Source organism: Quercus lobata, chromosome 8, assembly GCF_001633185.2.
Source record: "Quercus lobata isolate SW786 chromosome 8, ValleyOak3.0 Primary Assembly, whole genome shotgun sequence".
Taxonomy (NCBI): Eukaryota; Viridiplantae; Streptophyta; class Magnoliopsida; order Fagales; family Fagaceae; genus Quercus; species Quercus lobata.
This window is the reverse complement of record NC_044911.1, coordinates 37,269,021-37,275,435: the sequence shown is the minus strand read 5'-3', so window position 1 is coordinate 37,275,435 and position 6,415 is coordinate 37,269,021.

The window sequence follows — 6,415 nt, the reverse complement described above, 5'->3', positions numbered from 1 at the left end:
CTTGATTTTGATTATAACCGTTGATATAGAAATTAGGCAATTGTGCCACTGAATCATTGCTCAAATCACTGCTTAGCCTCAAATCACTGTTCAATGTACTGTAAACTCTAATCAACATCGTTAATTTTGAATTTTGAATTGATTTAAACGATTGATTTTTAGATTGAGAATTTGTGTGAAAAAAGCTGACTTTTATCATTGATACATGTTTTCCAGATATTGAAAACTTGGGTTGGTACAGTAAGGCATGTGAAATCAAAATTTTTTGGTATAAATAATTCAATCGGTTCAAGTTATTCGGGTGAAATTTTTTAAAATCCAAAACCCGAACCAATGATTTGGTTATTTTTATTACTAACAGGTAATCAACCGAAGACTAGAGTTAGAACCGCCCATGGACCTTTGGTTTGGGTAGGTTTGGGTTGGCGAATCGGTTGGTCCGGGTCAATGGACAGCCCTATTGTGTTGCAGTGGGCTTTGTAATAGAGTGTTGTGTAGCAATGGACTTCGTAAAGAGTGCCATGTAGTAACGGGCTTTGTAATAGAGATTGTATAATTTTGTGGCCCAATTTTGGTAATGGTATGAGAAGTATTTGTGTTGGCCCAAGTTGGGTAATAATATGGGAAAATGTGTAAGGGTCCAAATTGGGTAATATGAAAAATATTTGTGAGGGCCTAAGTTAAGTAATATGGGAGATATTTTTGAGGGACTAAAATAATTTATGGGACTTGTATGGGTATTTTTGGTGAATGGAAAAATGAAATTAGGACATAAAAAATTATACCTCAACAACTACCAATTCCTTTAGCATATTGAGCTAAAATATGAGTTGGTTCATTACCTCCCCCTTAACTTGTGACATTTGCACTGTCCTGAAAGCTTCTAGTTTATGACAAATCCCAGTTACAATATTAGAAACGGCTATCAGTGGATTACTCACTCCTCGAACAAGATCAGAGAGCAGAAGTGGGTCGCATTCAAAGTGGGCATACCAATACCAACATCCCAGGCAAAATCCACAGCTTCCTTCAGTGCTTTCACTTTAGCTTCCAAAGGCCCTAAAAGATAATGGAGTATCTTGTTGAATGCGGCACCCACTCTACCTTCGTGATCCCGAACTACAACTCCCACGCCTGTTGCCTACTACTGTGCAAAGACTGCTCCATCAGTGTTGATCTTGTACCATGGAGGTTTTGGATTGATCCACAGATCCATGTCTTTTACAGCTGACTTAGGAGGCCAAAAGTTTGCTACCTGGGATTCATTGATCAACGATCTTGCTTTCTAAATAATCATACTAGTTGTTTGTTTGGTTTTTCCTTGCAGAACTTGATTTCGGTTGAACAGAATGCTCCAAGCAAAAGTGATAACTAGTTCCAGGATATCGTTGCCCACATGTTGCACGAACTTGAGATGCCACAACAGATCAATAAACTCAAGGAAGTGTACCCCATTTAAGTAGCGGAATTCCAGAAAGTATCCATACCTCTGGAGTTTTTCCATAATGCCAGAATAAGTGCCCGCTGCTTTCAGCTTCCATCCTGCAGGCCTCACATGCATGTTGGACAATCTAGGACTTGCCAGTGGCCGAGGTTAGCTTAGGTTGGAAGTATATTACAGCTTGCACGCCATGCAAAATTCTTGATTTTATTTGGAACATTAAGACCTCATAGAGACTTCCAGAAATAGATTGCTCCACAATTTTGTTTATTTGAAGTTCTAGGGATTGGACTATTTGCGGAGGATAAAGCAACCTTGTAGGCAGTACCGTGAATTGGCCTTTAGGGGTATAAGCCCAGACCAAGCGGTCCACTGATAGTCTAGAGCTCAAGGGAATGCCAGGATCGTGGTGGCATCATTGGGGGAGAAAACCCATTTAATCAAGTCCGTATGCCAGCTTTTATTCAAAGGATTTGTCTTTTTAATTTGCCACAGTACTATCAAGAGATTTCCAGGAAGTGGAATAATAGTGGATATCACTTGCTTCTAACTCTCTTTTTTTTTTTTAGAGTTTCTACAGTAGCCCTCTTCGCCTGGAGAGCACTGTAGCAATTATTTTAGCAACTCCAAACATTTTTCACTATAATCTCCCATAAATGGAGACACGCTCAAAAAACCGAAACCTCTCTAGGGAAGAGGAAGCTGAACTAGCTAGGAGTAAAAAGAAGGTTAAGGATGTTCATCACTCTGATTTTGCCAATGATGCTTGTGAGAATATCCATTCCCAGGCTTTTCAGAACACATGGGGAGCTAACCAAACAACTTTTAAAGAGAAACTAGTGGGGGAAATACAAGGTGCCTATGCAAAAGCTTTCGACTTCACGGACTTCCTGGATATGGAAGCAGATTCCGATGAAGAGATGGATGAGCTACGTGAGGGTCTAGTGGCGGTGAAATTATCCAGGGAAACCAAGCTCCGGATTAGGAAGCCATGGGCAAACACATTGATTATTAAGTTGTATGGTAGAACGGTGGCCAACTGGAAGATTAGACTGTGTAGACTTAGGTGAAGATTTTTATTCAGTCAGATTTTCAATGAGAGAAGATATGGAGGCAGTCCTCAAAAGTGGGCCGTGGTTCATTGGCGGTCAGTTTCTCTCTATCCGTCCATGGGAGCCTTTTTTTAAGCCTGCGAGTGCGAGTGTTTCATCCATAGCTATTTGGGTTCGTCTGAATCAGCTTCCTATGGAACTCTATGAATCTGAGGTTCTTCAACAGATAGGAGGAGCTATTGGTAAGGTGCTTAGGATAGACACTCACACAGCTATGGAGGCCAGAGGAAGGTACGCTAGGCTCTGTATACAGGTTGATGTTAACAAGCCTCTCGCTAACACGATCCTTATAGGGAGATTTGAGCAAACTGTGGTTTATGAGGGAATACACAAGCTGTGTTTCTCTTGTGGAAGAATAGGACACAAGAAAGAGTCATGTCCGTTCACCATTAGAGGTCCTGAACCGCCAGAGGTTGATCAGCCAGCAAGCGTAGGAGAAGGGGATGGTACGTCCCAGGAAGCCAAAACACGCGAGGTGCATGGCAAGCATAGTACAGAGCCAGCTAACGGTTCGTTGGTGGACAGTGGTACAGAAAAGGACGTGGAATTGTATGGCCCCTGGATGCTAGTGACACGCAGGAAGACTGGGCAGAATAGGACAAAAAATTCTGCTAATACGGCAGGTCCCACGTTTGCTGGTTGGGGATCACTGCCGCATGACATGAGACAAAGCCATTTGAATGGACCTACGAAACTGGTGAATGATTTGGGCACTAATAGAACTAATACTGAGGCCTTGGAGAGTAGGGTGGTTGATGGGCCGACAAAAGTGGGCCGAGAGGGAAATGTTAGTAAGGATAGTTTTAGTGGGAGGCTGCTTAACCGGTCCAGTGCATCTGTCAGGGGAAAAAAAGAGATGGCGAGAAATAAGGTGAATAAGTGGAATGTTAAAGAAGACACTGGAAGCATTGGGAAACCGGGTTTCAAGAACTCTTTGAAGTGGCCTTCGCTTAACTCCATTGGCGATGGCTGTCTCACTAAAGATCAATTCCAGTTTTCAGCGGCTAGCCGATCCGAAAGGGGCTTTCAACTTCGGAGTCACTCCGGTGAAGGTGGGCAGAGTGGTGATGGGGTCTGTAATACTGACGACCCAAATTTGGGGCTGGATGCCCATTGCACGGTGGCTGGTCCAAGCAATAGGTCTGGTGCCGATGGAAGAGATATGGAGTGCGTGGAGGTTGCTCCTAATTTTACTCAAGAAAAGTCCACTGTAGCCAATTCAGGGGGAAAGGGGAATGGTCGTCCTCATTAAGTCCAAGAATCTTCAAGTAAGCAGATCAATTCTAGGCTTCAACAACCATGCCATGGTGAGGGGATTGATGATGGGTATTTGGATGCTGTTGTCGACGTTGTTCCTAGGAATGGAGTTAATAAAGGAGCGACGGAAGATGATGGGATGGAATTTGAGGAGAGTAGTGGAGTTGCTATCTCTTGTTGAGTTGGGTTTTCTTTGCTATCAGGTATTTATGAATATAATAGTTTGGAATTGTAGGGGCGCTCTGAAGCCCAATTTTCAGAGTCATGTAAGGGAGCTTGTGAGGAATCATAATCTGAGCATCATGGTGATTATGGAAACCCGTATTGGGGGAATAAGAGCTAAGGAGATTTCGGACCGTTTGCCTTTTGATGGCGCTTTTCATACGGAGACGATGGGGTTTGCTGGTGGCATTTGGCTTCTTTGGAACTCTGATATGGTGGAGGTCGTGCATCTTGCTAATACGGAGCAAGAAATTCACGTGGAAGTTAAGGTATTACCTTCTAACCTATCCTGGATTTTTACTGCTGTGTATGCTAGTCCTAGATATGCTGAGAGACAAATTTTGTGGGGGAATCTGTCCAAGGTTGCTGAATTACATAATTTGCCTTGGGTTATAGCTGGGGATTTCAACGAACCCCTTGTGGATGAGGATAAATTTGGGGGTAGGCCGGTTAGCATGCCTAGATCAATTCTTTTTAAGGAGTGCCTAGATAAATGCAATATGGTGGATATGGGGTTCAATGGGCCAAAATATACCTGGTCTAATAGGAGGGAAGTCAGTAGTCTTATTCAGGAGAGAATAGATAGATTTTTCATGAACCCTAGCTGGTGCCTGCTTTACCCGGATGCTAAAATTTCCCATCTCACAAGGTGCCACTCGGATCATTGTCCTGTGCTAATGGAAACTAATCCTAGAGGGCACATGTTCCTTAATAGGCCATTCAAGTTTCAAAGTTTTTGGCTATCCGATCCCTCCTTTCCTGCTGTTGTGAACCAGGCTTGGAGGCAGCCAAGGAAACTTATGGAAGCTATTGACACTTTCGCTAAGCAAGCTACTCTGTGGAATAAAAACCATTTTGGTAATATATTTAATAAAAAGAGGAGAATTATGGCCCGACTAGATGGTGTTCAAAGGGCTATGGCCTCGGATCCATCTGCCTCTCTAGTGAGTTTGGAGAATTTTCTTATTAGGGAGTTGGATGTTGTGTTGGAGCAGGAAAAGGATCTTTGGGCTCTTAAATCTCGAATAAATTGGATGGTCATGGGTGATAGAAACACAGCCTTTTATCATGTTTCAGCGATTGCCCGTAGGAAGCGCAATCTCATTACAGCGATCAAGAATGAAGTGGGAGATTGGTTAACCGAGGAGAGAGATGTTGCCAATCATATCAGGGAGGGTTTTATAAAGCTGTATACCACTAGTCAGGAGGCAGCTGCCGGAGGTATTGGGTTTAATCAACATTGGCAAGTTAGACTTACGGATGCTGAGAAGGAAAGCATAAGCCATATGGTGACTGATGAGGAAATAGCCACAGCAATTTGGTCTCTTAAAGCCTTTAAAGCTCCCGGACCTGATGGGTTGCATGCCGGGTTCTTTCAAAGGTTTTGGCACATAGTAGGAGGGTCGGTCAAAGATGAAGTGAAGGTTGTGTTTAGGGAAAGAAAGGTGCCGGAGTATCTGAATAAAACCAACATTATGCTCATTCCTAAGAATCAAGGGCCCGAATCCATCAACAACTATAGACCCATTAGTCTTTGTAACTCGGTGTACAAGATTGTATCCAAAGTCATAGTTAGCAGAATTAGACCACTGCTGGATCAGCTTGTTTCGCCTTGTCAAGCGGCTTTTGTGCCAGGAAGAAGGGGGGTGGACAATGCTATTATTGTTCAGGAGATAATCCACACTATGGGGAAAGCTAAGGGGAAAGTGGGTTATATGGCGGTTAAGATTGACTTAGAAAATGCCTATGACAAGCTTGAATGGAGCTTCATAAGGGGCATGTTGTGCAGATACAATTTCCCGGAAAATCTCATTGAGATTATGATGAGCTGCATATCTTCGGTTTCCACCTCAATCTTGTTTAATGGGGGTAGTCTTGACCACTTCCTGCCTACCAGAGGCATAAGACAGGGGGATCCTTTATCCCCTTATATATTCATTCTTTGCATGGATTTCTTGGGCCAACTTATTCAAGAAAAATGCGAAGAAAAAGTTTGGTGCCCGGTAAAAGCTTCTAGGAGTGGCCCCCCCTTCTCTCACTTGTTTTTTGCGGATGATTTGATGCTTTTTGCTAAGACTAATGCAGAAAATTGCATAGCCATTAGGGAGGTTCTTGACAATTTTTGTAGTCTTTCTGGGCAAACAGTGAGTGAAGCAAAGTCTAGGGTCTATTTTTCCCCTAACATTGATTCTAGTGACAAAGAGGCTCTTAGTGACATTCTTGGCTTTCAACATACGGAAAGTTTGGGAAAATACTTAGGATTCCCCATCAAGCACAAAGGGGGCAGCAGGCAGGATTTTAACTTTGTTTTGGATAGAGTTAAGAGTAAGTTGGCGGGGTGGAAGGCTAACCTACTCTCCATGGCCGGAAGGATGGTTCTAGT